Source organism: Lactuca saligna, chromosome 3 (genome assembly GCF_052625555.1).
Source record: "Lactuca saligna cultivar CGN05327 chromosome 3, ASM5262555v1, whole genome shotgun sequence".
NCBI lineage: Eukaryota > Viridiplantae > Streptophyta > Magnoliopsida > Asterales > Asteraceae > Lactuca > Lactuca saligna.
In genome coordinates, this window is record NC_136419.1 from 94,705,703 (window position 1) to 94,720,326 (window position 14,624).

Sequence of the window (14,624 nt, forward strand, 5' to 3'; positions counted from 1 at the left end):
GACCAAAATACGCTAAGAAAGCTATATCTACAACCAAAGAATCATCAAGATGCAAGCTTGAGGAGTTATAAATGGTCCAGAGACAATCTGAGCTGATGATAATGTTGATTCCTTGCAAGTTTCACTAGAAGACTACCTCCTTCTTCTCCTTCTCTTCTTGTCCAAGATATGAAAGCTCCTAAAAATACAAAGAATCAATCAATGGTTGAAGGCTAGGGTTTTCTAAGGTGAAAGGAGGTTTGGAGGTTGATGATGAACCTTAAAATGGGTTTAAAGAGGTTTAAATATGAAAGGAACCCTAAAAGAGTTATAGGCTTGAGGCTGATCAGCTGCCACGTACTGGTCTTCCTTGGCCATGCTGTGGTGGTCAAAAAGTCACGCAACCAATTTGTTTTCATCACGTCGTGGTGGTTCCTCCACCACGTCGTTGCAACCCCCAAAAGGAGCGAGATGTTAATAGCTTGGGTGATTGAGTTCGGTAAATCATGGGAATGCCCACTTACCACTCGGCAAATTCAAAAGGAGCGAGAGTCTCCAATTTGTAGAGGAACCGATTGAAATCGTGGATCGGGAAATCAAGAGAACGAAACAAAGTCGCATTCCCATGGTGAATGTACATCGGGACGCTAAACGAGGACCCGAATTCACTTGGGAATGCGAGGATCAAATGAAACAAAAATACCCACATCTCTTCCCGAACTCTTGATGTCCAAGTCAAAATGCAAATTTCGGGAGGAAATTCCTTCTAACGGGGGATGATGTGACAACCATCAAATTTTGCTCAAGTCAAAGTCAAATAAAGTCAACAAGTCAAACTGGTCAACTCAACTAACCCTTGTGTACTAGGGCTTACGTTAGGTAATTACTATACAACTCGCTATGCTCATGAGAAATCATCAATTGAAAAGTTTGTATATCTAGATTTCATTAACCTAAAATTGTGGTAAGTAATGAACCAAACCGATAACACAATGTTGCATACTCATTGGGAGTGTGTAAGATCCTTAAACATGGATTAATGGGGCTTACGAACCTTACATTGTGAAGACGAGCACTCCAAAAGGTCACAAAAGAAGCCTCTCCCAATCTCTTTCACTCTATCTCTCTCTATTAAAAATCTCTCCTAAATCTCTCCAAGTATGTGAAATCTCTCCCAAATCTCTCTCAAAAGTTCCTGTAACTTTTTATAATCATTCGGGTCATCCTGAGCCTTAACTAGGTCAAAAAGCGCTTAAAACGGAGTAAAAACAAGTAAACTAGCCTTAAGGACCCGAAACTACTCTATTAGAAGTGAAGCCTCTTAGGACCGAAACCATGGGGACCGAAACTACCAAGACCGAAACCTGAGGGACCGAACTGAAGAGGAGAAATGAACCTCGCATAGACCGAACCCGAAAGTCCTCTCAGACCAAACCCTACCTTTGCCTTCGCCTCTTACCCCTTTCGCTCCATTTCGGCTTCGGACCCAGCAACCTTAGGGACCGAACCTCGACCCAGAACCGAGAGGTCTCGCAGGTAGGCCAATTTCACCCGGTTTTTTACTACGACTTCGTTTTAGGCCCATTTTTCATCATTTTAACGCGAAATTTTCACCCAAAACTTTATTTTAACATATAAGGCCCCATATTTATTAATTAATCACGTTTTTGGGGATAAATCTTATTGAAGAAGAGTGGGTGAAGTACTAGAGGTGGAGTGTTGACTTTTCTTTAGTTTATGACACAAACAACCGCCCATACCCACTCCATGACTAATCCACACCCCTCCCCACCATCCCTAGTCACTTCATAGTCCTTTCCCACTCATTTCTTAATCATACTCACATCCTAAGAGCTGGAAAACTCACCCTCTCTCTTCATTTCACTCATTTCCACCAAAGATCAAACACATATTTTCTCTCAAATTCTCTCTCACAATTTCGAGATTCAAGGGATATTTGTCACACCCCCAAACCAAAGATGACGGAAACGTCCGGGGGTGGAGGACTTCATGTATAGTATCATAACCACAATTGCAATAGTAATTTAAGCAAAAACAACCAACATATATATAATTGAAAGAGTTACATCATTGTATGAGCTACATGTTTCCAAATCAATTACAATATGTTGACAAAACATGAAATGTTGACGCCTTAACGCCCCATCCTCAAAATGCACTTTGATACCTGTTTAGTGATTTCCTGAGAATACAAGTTGTTTGAAAAAGTTTCAACACAAAGTTTGGTGAGTTCATAAGCTTTTGTTTTAAATCTTGGTAAAAGTATTTCTCTTGTAAATGCCATGTTTGTTTCAGAAAATCCAATATTTTCCTTAAAATGTGTAATGTAGTCTTATATCCGAAGACCAAAATGTATAAGTAACCTCTCTTATGGTTAGAAAATGATATGTGCTTAAATCGACATAAACGCGTTTGAATTAAATGAAATTCCCGTAAATTCTTATGTTTGTTAATACTTTCTGTGAGTTTATTATAACCATGCTATGACCTAGTGGGCCTGAAACGACGTTCTTTAGGCGTCAGAAATGTTATGACATTTGTCACCTCAGACCTTCCGGTCTAGCTGTTGCATGTAGCTCAGGTGTGGGTTTGTCAATCCCAATATAGATTTATACACAACTATCATGCTCTCCCTCCAGGAGACTCTGGTTACAATACATGACTTATTGGTAAATGTGAAGCGAATATCTCACAAAGTATTTAACAAATTTACGTATATTGAAATGAAAATCCTTTATTGTATATATGTACCCTTTTTGTATGAGTGTGTGATGCAATGTATCATAAACTATACCTATTATAGTTTATCAAAACAAGGGTAGTCAATGTAATGTACGTAAACTATATTCAATGTGGTTCATTCAATTGTTTGAGTAAAATGGATGAACTTTGATTATAACAATTCGTGTTATCTTTTATATTTCATATGTATATATATATATATATATATATATATATATATATATATATATATATATATATATATCAAACATCCATTTATTAACTGATGCATGTTTATATACCAAGATAAAATGTCATTCATTTGCAATAACGTACATGCACATAAAGATATACACCTTGCTCAACATGTTACAAGGTGATAATAAATTGTTTGCATTTTTCTGTTAGTAACAGCTTCGATCACTGTTATTAGAAAATTTATAAAAACTTCATAACACATCAAAATCAGAATCAGTAAATTCTGGGAGTTTGTAAAATAAGTGTAGTTTGTTTATAAAATTTTCCATGATTTTTAGTGGCCTCCAACTTAGGTGAAAACGTCCATAAACACAGACTGGTCCAGATTGGCTCTTGAAATGATAGACAGTTTTGAAAAAAAATCACCATAAATTGTAGAAAAATCGTATGGAGATGTGCAAGTAGTCATTTTAAAGTTATAAACACAAAATATTTGCATCTAATACAAGTTTGAAAACAAAAATGTTTAAGTCGACCAAAACAGTCCATGAATGGAGCCCTACTTTTCTGATGAAAGCTGTTAGAAGTATTTAGTTGTGTTCTTAGTGATTTTAACTTGTATTACCCCCCTTAAAACTTAAGAAAATACAAAATTGTAGGGGTATGAACTCACCTTGAGTGATTTCAGTGGGTGAATGTTGAAGATGAGAGGTGTTCAACTCAAGAACACTTGAAGAATCACTTGAATTTTCGAAGATCTAACATGAAGGTCATGATTTTTGTGTAAGTAATCTATGTATTTTGAGTAAGAGGGAATGTAATAATCATAAGGAGAGTGATGAAACTTACCAAAAATGAGATAAAGTTTGATGATCAACCCTTAAAACTCGAAATTTGAGTGAGAGGATTTGAGAGAAAAGTGATGTTTGATACTTGGTGGAAATGAGGAATATGAGAAATGTTAAGAGTGAAAGAGAGTTTTCCAGCTCATTTGGATGTGGGTTTGCTAGGAAATGAGTGGGGTAGTGCCTTGAGGTGACTAGGAATAGTGGGGAGTACAATAGCTGGTCAAAGGAATGGGCATGGGGTGGCTGTTTGTGCCAATTATTATGGAAAGATCCACACTTCACCTCAAGATCTCACTTAATAGATTTTATTCTTAAATAAATATTTCCATATATATATATATATATATATATATATATATATATATATATATATATATATATATATATATAAATTATGAATATTTAGGGTCTCATATATTAAAATATGATTTCTGGAGAAAGTCCCACGTTAAAATAATTAAAAACGGGCTTATAACGGAGTCGTGGTCGAAAACCGGGCGAAAAAGTGGAAATTTCGGAATTCTGGGCGAGGTCTCGGCCTCAGCAGTGAAGAACAGAACAACGGGTGCGGATCTGGGGGAGGAGCTACGATCCAAGGGTTTCTGATGCAGGCATGGCTGCGGCTCGCTTGTTGCGGTCGGGGATGCAGCTCGCTGCTGCGGCTCGCACGCTGCGGTTCCAACCCAAGAGGGTCCGGACTCTAAGTGGCTTCGGCCCTAGGGGGAGGTTCCGGGTCCTTTGGGGTATTTTACCCGTTCTAACCTCGTTTTAAGCGGTTTTTGACACGGTTAAGGGTCGTAATGACCCGAATGACTTCAAAAAGTCATGGGAACTTTTGAGAGAGATTGGGAGAGATTTGGGAGAGATTTCAAATAGAAAGAGGTATAGTGAAAACGATTGAGAGAGGTTTTGTTTGTGACCCTTTTGATTGTCCGACTTTGCAATGCGAGGTCCGTAAACCTCGTTAAGCCATGTTTTAAGGTCCTACACACTCCCGATGAGTGTGCAATAGTGTTTTATCGCTTTGGTTCAATGTTTAGCATTTTCACGGCTATGGAAATTCAAACATACGAATTTTCCAATGATGTTTTCTCATTAAAATAGTGAGTTGTTTAGTGATTACACAATGTAAACCCTAATATACAAGGGCTAATTGAGTCGTCCGGTTTGACTTGTTGACTTTGTTTGACTTTGACTTGACCCGAAATTGACTATTGTCACATTATTTTTCAAGTTCATCATTTACTTTTGGTAAGTATTATTACCCTTCATATGATTATTTCACTTCCTTTTATCCAAATCATAGATTACTTACACAAATTCCATCATATTGGTGTTAGATCTTCGAATCTTCTAACAACATTCTAAGTGTTCTTGAGTTGAATACTTCTTTTCCTCATCATCCATCTACTGAAATCACTCAAGGTGAGTTCATACCCCTATATTTTCATGTTTTTCTCAAGTTTTAATGGGGGGGGGGGGAATACAAGTTAAAACACCAAGAACATAACTAAACTCATCCAACAGCTTTCATCAGAAAAGTTTAACTCCATTCATGGATTGTTTTGGTCAACTTAAATATTTTAGTTTTCAAAACTGTATTAGATGCAAATAGTTCAGCTTTATAACTATACAATCACTACTTGCACATGTTCATACAATTTTTCTAAAATTTATGGCGATTTTTACAAAACTGCCTATCAATGTAGCTACGAATCCAGACCAGTCTGTGAATATGAACATTTTCACACAAGTTAGAGACATCTAAAAATCATGATAAAATTTATGAACAAACTACACACATTTTCTACACTCCCAGAGTTTACAGATTCAGTTTTTGTGTTCGTATGATTTTTCTGTGATTTTTCCAAAACAGTGCAGAAATATTAAAAACAGGTAAACAGCTTACAACTTTCATTACACTTTGTAACATGTTGAGCAAAGTGTTAATATTTGATGGTTTCATATTTTATCTATGTTTTCCGTTTTGGTATAAGTATATAAAAGAAAATACTCACTGATTTGTAAGAGTCCGTTGTCATTACAAATAATACAAGATAAGGCATGATAAACATAGTTATATTTTTGCTATACATTCGACTCACATAAAATGGGGTTCATTTGCATTACAAACGTTTTGGATAAACTATAATAGGTATAGTTTATGTTTCATATATATTACAAACAGTTATGATAAACTATAATAGGTATATTTTATGTTCCAATTACCTTTCAAACTCATTACCAAAGGTTTTCAGTTCATATAAATGGGGTACGAATACAAAGTACCGGGTTTATACAAAAAGGGGTTTTCAGTTCAGTTCACATAAATATGTTAATGAATACATTTGTGAGACATTCGCTTCGCGTTACCACCTAAGTAACAAAGTCAAAAGTCTTGTAAATTATAACCAGAGTCTCTTATAGGGAGAACGTGATAGTTGTGTATAGATCTATATTGGGTCTGACAAACCCGCAACTGAGCTGCATACAACAGCTAGACCGGCAGGTCTGTAGTGAAAAGTGTCATTTAACTGGTGACGCCTGAAGAACGTCATATTACGAGGCTGATAAATCATAGTATGGTTATAATAACTCACATTGGGTATTAACAAACCATAAGATTTACGGGTCCTTACTTTTAAATTTAACGAGTTTAGGTCAATTTAAATTTGTATAAAAGTTCTTTAAGTATGGGAAAATACTTGTACATTTCGGTTTTGAAATATAAGACTACAATACATTTTATAAGGGAAATATTGGATTTTTCTTGAACAGACATCACTTTTACAAAGAAAAGGATTTTAGCATCACAATTAAAAGCTTATGAAATCACCAACTTAATTGTTGACACTTTTCTTTCAAAAATACTTGTATTCTCACGAAATCAACGAAATCAAGTAGCCACAAGCTTTTGAGGATGGTACGCTACAGTGTTGAACAACTATTTTATTATCATGTTGTAATCAATCATTGAAATATGTAACACTTGCAACCATGTAATCTCTTTTTCGATTATATATATGGATTGGTTGTATTGCTTTGATCACTATTATACCTATTGTCATGATACTATACATGAAGTCTGCCACCCCTAGACGTTTCCGCCATGGTGTGACACCCCCTCCTCCTCCCCCCTCCCCCACCCTTTCTATTAAGACCCTTAGAGCTCACGACATGAGAGTCGGTGCTCACATTATGATGTCAACTCAGGTGATTTCTTTGACTGAGTTAGCTAGGTTGCTTCCAGTCGAGTTGGAATCGGACTGAGTGGACTATCATGAGGTGACTAATGTCTGGTCATGATGTGAGGATGGATATTTTACATTAAGAGTTGTTAACTCTGACCAAGATTTTGACTAAGGTTGAGCTTAGGATATTTTGGATTGTGTTCGAGAATTGGTCACTTTTGATGGATAGGTGATGGGTAGAGCTAAGATTTGGAGCTGACACCTTATCAGCTATTGTTCAGACTAAGAGGTGAATTTTCATCACTGTACTCGTGGGTCGAAGTCACCAATTCCGACCCACTAGATTACTTATCCTGGTTAGGATAGTGTTATGATAGTTCGTAACTGATTACTAGATCTACATGATAATATGTATTTGTTGGTTTTGTGCTTATTTTTATCTGTTTCATATGTCGACATATTGTGTTGGGTTGAGGTTGTACTACTTTGTGTTGTAGCCAACAAACCCGTGAGCATTCCAGATATGAGTTGAGGGCTCGAATGGCATGCCATAATCATATTAAGGGTTTGAGAGCATTCAAGATATGAGCTGAGGGCCCAAATGGCATGCTAGACTCATAATTAGAACTCAGAAGCATTCCAGATATGAGCTAAGGGCCCGAATGGCATGCCAGACTCATATTGAGAGCTCGAGAGCATTTTAGATATGTGTGGAGGGCCCAAATGGCATGAGGGCTCAGGGGTAATCTAATATTTCTAGTTGTGGACCCGGTATATGTTGTTGTTTGTGTGTGTGCTGGTACTTTGGGTAACTCACTAGGCTTTGGCTTATGGTTTTTAGTTTATCATTTTTAGTACTTCAGAGCATCATGGGAAGGCAAAGGCGTGATCATACACAACTTCTTTTTTTATGTCATTGCGTCAAGGGAAAACTCTGATTTGAAATAACAACTTTTGATACAATGATACTTTTGTAAACAGTATTGAATACTGGTTGGTTTTGAAAATTTTAAATTTATTGTGATTTTTGGAGTGTTACAATTAAGTCATTAAAATCGGATCTTGGGGGTTTTAGTTCACCTATGCAAGATTTTTTAACCTTTTCATGAAGTTATGTACCTAAGGCTTGGTGTTGGGCTCCATTAAACCACACAAAAGCTTAAAGTTGTCAACTTTATCATTTAAGACATTTTTAGGAGTTAAATCCAAGTATTGGACGAGTTGTCTTAAAGGATTAAGAACTCAAAGTGGAGATTTGGACATCAACGAGTTACGATGGGCGTACCATCTTGGTACGCTGCACGTAACAGGTTTCGACCCAATTCCCTTTCTTCGGTCGAGCAGTACATCGGGTGTATTGGGTCGGCACGCGGTCGTACTCACCAAAAATCCATTTAGGCCATTTTTGTGCCTTGGTTCATTTTGGGTTTGGGCCATGGTTAGATTGGTCACATAAGGGAAGTGTAAAATGTTCTTTTACCCTTGGCATGATAGAATATAATATGGACCCTTGTTTATGGATAATTGCCTTAATTGTTAATCAAGGTAATTTTTTTTATTATTAGTGTGAGGAGAATTTGCATAGGCAAGTTGTGTGTGTGTATGATTGATTAGCATCAGATTCAGGTGAGTCTTCTCACTATACTCGTGGGTCGAAGGCACCAATGCCGACCAACTTGATTGGGCTTTCCTGTGTGGTAGTATATACGTCGTGACTACTTGGGTGTTATTTATTGTTACTATGATACGTGTTGTTGTGTGTACTGAGACTTTGGGTAGTCTCCAGGGTTGTTGATAACCACCGGGCATGATGTTTTCCTACTGAGACTTCGGGTAGTCTCCAGGGTTGTTGATAAGTTGTTTATTTGTGCCATTGTTGTATGTGGTATTTGGGGGAACTCACTAAGATTTGTTCTTATGATTTGCGGTTTAAATCTTTTCAGGTTTTCTTATATTAAAGGAGGGGCACGACTCAATTGCATCCCATCAATGGGAGATTTGTGCACGTGATACCTTTTGACGATGCTCTGATTAATGTTTTGACATTAAATGGTCTTATCTAAGATTTTTTTGTATATGTGATTTGAAGAAACACTTAAATTTTTAATTGAAAATTTTGGGTTGAAATTTTAGGCGTTACACCACAACTTCCTTGTTGGATTACCCTGGCTCAAAACCTCCTGGTTGGATTGCCCTACATATAAAATACAATGTACACAACCTCCCAGTTGGATTACCCTAGCCCACAACCTCCTGGTTGAATTAACCTAACCCACAACCTCCAGATTGGATTGCCTCAGGTTTGTTGGCTTACTACACAAAGCAGTACAACCTCAACCCAACCATCCCATGTCGACATATACAACATATAAACACATAACCAAAAAATAGACAAACATGAAATTCTACTGATCACTATCGCATAACAACATCCTATATACCAAGAAACAGATATAGAAATCACTACATCATGACAACATCATGTATACCATGATACATAACTTAGTGGGCCGACATTGGTGCCTTCGACCCACATGTACAGTGAGGAAAACTCACCTAATAGTTTGAAAAAATATTTTAACAACACATTCCTCCGAATACCAACTCTACCGGTCACCTTTACAATAAATAGTGAAAAAAAAATATTAGATTACAACTAAAAATAGCCAAAATACCCCTATGTAAAATTTGGTCAAAATCCTGGTCAAATTCAAATGTCTAAAAGTCAACTGACTCAACTTAGGCTGAGTACGCCCATCGTACTCAACTGTTACGTAGGGTGTAAATGCTATCCACCCAAAACCAAAGGCCTCTAAGGCATTGCGTTCGACATACCATTTGGTACATCCATTGTACAACATCTAAATCAAAATTTCATAATAAGAGCTCATTTCTTGAGCCCTTTCCATCCAAAATCAGATCTAGACTCACAATATCAACTTAAATCATAAATTTTACACCTTTATGACTTTGCATGGCTAGAGAAAGCCCAAAAGCTAAACCCTAACTCAAAGATCCATTAAGACATCACAACTCTTGCATGGAAGGACTAGAAGGAACAATATCACATTTTTATGGTTCCTAAGACCTAAAAACGTTTGAAAGGGTAAGTCTTCTGGTTAGATTAATCCATACTCATGAACACTAAGCTTATGGGACCAAAAGAACATAAACTCAAGGCTAACAAGATCTAGACAAAGAAAACATCAAGATCCAAAATTTATATCTTCAAATGATGATTGAGGGAATGAAACTTCTAGATCCAAGAGGTCTTGATCTTCCAAGGTATTTTCCTTTCCTTCTCCTTCCTTTAAGATAACCACAAATAAACTCTTAGTCTCATAAAGGCTCACACAAGGAATTAGGGTTTGATAAGGATGAAATGAGATGTGGAGGCGGATGAGGGAACAAGTCTTGGGGAGTTAATGATGCTTAAATAGGGACCAACCCTTAAATTTTAGGGTTGAGCACCAGCCACATATGCCCGATGTACACAAGTGTACGCCAAACATACACAAGTGTACACCCAGCATACGCAGCAAAAGGTGCGTCCCTCGTTAAGCAACCATGGGACCAATTTTGCAACAAAAACTCATATTTAGTGTCAAATTTGTAAATTACATGGATGAAGAATGTTACAATTCTCCCCCACTTGAATCATACTTCATCCTCGAAGTCTGCTACCGCGAATAACTTCGGATAGTGCTCTCGCATCTTTGCCTTGGGTTCCCAAGTCCACTAGGAACCCTTCTAATGTTGCCACTAAAACTTGACCAGAGATACCACCTTGTTGTTCAATGCCTTCGCCTTCCTATCCAAAATCACCACTGGTCTCTTAACATATGTTCAGGTGTAACAACTCAATTTTTCAAATAAATTTTTCATTTAAAATAAAACATCATTATTCGACAAAAGAGTTTATTCCAAGTTTATTGCAAACGTATAAGTAACAAATCCTCAAGATCTTCATCGATGGCAGTGTGTACGTGTCACGCCGGCGCCTTCCCACGGTCATCGCCAGTACCTGAAAAACATAAACACAACTAGTAAGCATAAATGCTTAGTGAGTTCCCCAGTATACGACTTACCCACATACGCCTTCCGGCCCGGACCTTTCGGTCCACATAACATTGCCTTCCGGCCCGTAACATAATCGCCTTCCGGCCCATGACATATCGCCTTCCGGCCCGTATTACATTGCCTTCCGGCCCATAGTATTTTGCCTTCCGGCCCATAACAGTATAAACATAACACATATAGCATATCACACATAACACATAAGTCATACATCATACCATTCTTTCTATCACATAAATCACGCCTTCCGGCCCGTATAAGCATACATCACATATAAGCATACATCACATACCAAGCATCTACCTCCCTAGACATAGCATAAATATAACACATACGACCTTCCGGTCACGCAGTCAAACCCTTTCGGGTGAAGTATAGTGAGAAGACTCACCTCGTAGTATGCAAGCTATAAACCCTTCGAGCTTCTCGCACTCGATCCGCTAATCTGCAGGTTCCCTATAATACCACATACCTTTATTAATGATCCTATCAAACAAGACAACTGACCCTACTAAGTTACATACAGGTCAACGGTCAACTTGACCGGACTCGTCGAGTGCAAAGGGCAACTCGGCGAGTCTAGACACCCCGACTCCACTCGCCGAGTCTAAAGAACAACTCGACGAGTTCCAGTAGATCTTCAAGCTACTCGCCGAGTCTGAAGAACAACTCGGCGAGTCCTAGTGAATCTTCAAGCTACTCGCCGAGTCTGATCATTAGACTCGGCGAGTCCTCGCCATGCAGTCAATTCGCTGCCTCCTGTATCTTGCATGATTCCGTAGTATATAGATATGGGGCTTCCTGGACTTTCACATATACTATTACAGGGGTTTAAACACTTGTAACAACACTATAATCTATCAATTCCTTAAATGGGTTTCCTAAACCCTAAATTCGCATACAACGTAAAAGCTACAAATATGATCCGAATATTACCTGGAAACGTGTTCCCTGTGTCCTCAACCTTCAGAACTCGACCCCTTGAACCTCCTTTGATCACCACCTTGCCTCTCCTTGTCTACAACCTCTTCAAACTTCCACTAGCCCTCACCCTTTGCTCCAGATGCCCACAGACTCCTAAGGTATCTTCAATCGGCCAAAAGACGCGACATGACGGCCCTAAAGGCATTATATACGATTCAGAATCAAAATGGCTAGGGTTTCAGCTGAACAGCGTCGACTCGCCGAGTCCCTATTGGACTCGTCGAGTCCAGTCGCGTATCTGCGACCAAGACCATGGTCCTACTCGGCGAGTCATGCACCAACTCGCCGAGTCCCCTCCTAAATGTGCCCCAAAAATAATTTAAAGAAATACCTGAAATTCCGGGCTGTTACAACTCTCCCCCACTAGAACTAGACTTCGCCCTCGAAGTCTCATTCTGCGAATAACTCCGGATGTTGCTCCGACATTTCTCTTTCCGGCTCCCAAGTCATCTCCGATCCCTTCCGATGTTGCCACTGAACCAACACCAGAGGTATCTCCTTGTTCCGTAGAACCTTGATCTTCCGATCCCTGATAGCTACTGGTCTCTCGGCGTAATTCAGGCTCGCATCCACCTGAATATCTTCTAACGGAACCACTGCCGCTTCATCGGCTATACACTTCCTCAACTGTGATACGTGAAAGGTATTGTGAATCTGACTCAGCTCTGCTGGCAACTCCAACCGATAAGCTACCCGACCTACCCTTGCAATTACCCGGAATGGGCCTATGAACCGGGGCCCCAATTTGCTCCTCTTCCTGAACCGAATCACCCCTTTCCAAGGAGAAACCTTTAGGAGAACGAAGTCGCCGACCTGGAATTCGAGCTCGGACCGGCGTCTGTCCGCATAACTCTTCTGTCGGCTCTGGGCGGTCAATAACCTCTGCCTCACTCGTTGAATCTGTTCGGTCGTCTGAAGTACGATCTCTGTACTGCCCATCACTCTCTGTCCCACTTCTCCCCAGCAAATGGGAGTCCGACACCTCCTACCATACAACAACTCAAAAGGTGGCATACCAATGCTCGAATGATGGCTGTTGTTGTAGGAAAACTCAGCCAACGGCAGATGCGCATCCCAGCTACCCCCGAAGTCTAACACACACGCTCTAAGCATGTCTTCCAATCTCTGAATCGTCCGCTCGCTCTGACTGTCGGTCTGGGGATGGTATGCGGTACTAAAATGCAGTTTAGTACCCAACTCCTCATGGAATTTCTTCCAGAACCTGGAAGTGAAACGTACATCGCGGTCTGAAACAATCGAGGTCGGCACTCCATGCCGAGATACTATCTCTCTCACGTAGAACTCTGCCAACTTCTCTGCTGATGAACTTTCGCTAATGGCAAGGAAGTGTGCACTCTTTGTTAGCCTATCCACTATCACCCAAATCGCATCGACTCCCCTGGCAGTTTTTGGCAATTTGGTGATGAAATCCATCGTGATCTGTTCCCACTTCCACTCAGGAATCTCCAAGGGTTGCAACTTACCGTGCGGTCTCTGGTGCTCGGCCTTAACCCTACGGTAGGTCAAACACCTCTCAACGAACCAGGCAACGTCTCTCTTCATGCAAGGCCACCAGTACTCCTTTCTCAAATCCAAATACATTTTCGTAGCACCGGGATGGATCGAGAATTTCGATCTGTGTGCCTCCTCCATCAAAGTAACACGCGTACCGCCCACGAATGGTACCCAGATCCGACCCTGAAATGTCAGAAGTCTCCATCCATCCATAACGAACTCTGAAATCAATCCAACGACCCGCTCCTGTTTCTGCATCCCAGACTTCACAACCTCGGCCTGTGCCCCACGAATAGCATCTAATACCGGAGTCATCACCGTCAATCTCAAACATACGTCCCGCAATGGAGTGCTCTCCGCCCTACGACTCAATGCATCGGCTACTACATTAGCCTTGCCTGGGTGGTATAGGATCTCATAGTCATAATCCTTAACCACGTCTAACCATCTCCTCTGACGCATGTTTAGGTTGGGTTGATCCATCAAATACTTCAAACTCTTATGGTCCGTGTATATGGTACAACGAACCCCGTACAGGTAGTGACGCCAAATTTTGAGGGCGAACACTACTGCCCCCAACTCTAAGTCATGCGTGGGATATCTCGCTTCGTGAGGCTTCAGCTACCTCGATGCATAGGCTATCACATGGCCCCTCTGCATCAACACTGCACCCAGTCCTGAAATCGATGCGTCGCAATATACGACAAAGTCCTCCATCCCCTCCGGGAGAGCTAATACTGGTGCTTCGCACAGTCTCTGACGAAGTGTCTCGAAGGAAGTCTGCTGCTCGGGTCCCCATGAAAATGTAACACCCTTTCGGGTCAATTTGGTAAGCGGCACCGCGATCTTGGAGAAGTCCCTAATGAACCTTCGATAGTACCCCGCCAACCCAAGGAAACTCCTGATCTCCGAAGGTGACTGCGGTGCCTCCCAACTCATCACCGCTTCCACCTTGGCCGGATCGACCAATATCCCTGCCTGATTTACAACGTGCCCCAGAAATTGAACCTCCCGTAACCAGAAGTCACATTTGGAGAATTTTGCATATAGCTTCTCCGACCTCAGTACCTCAAGGACCTCCCTCAAATGT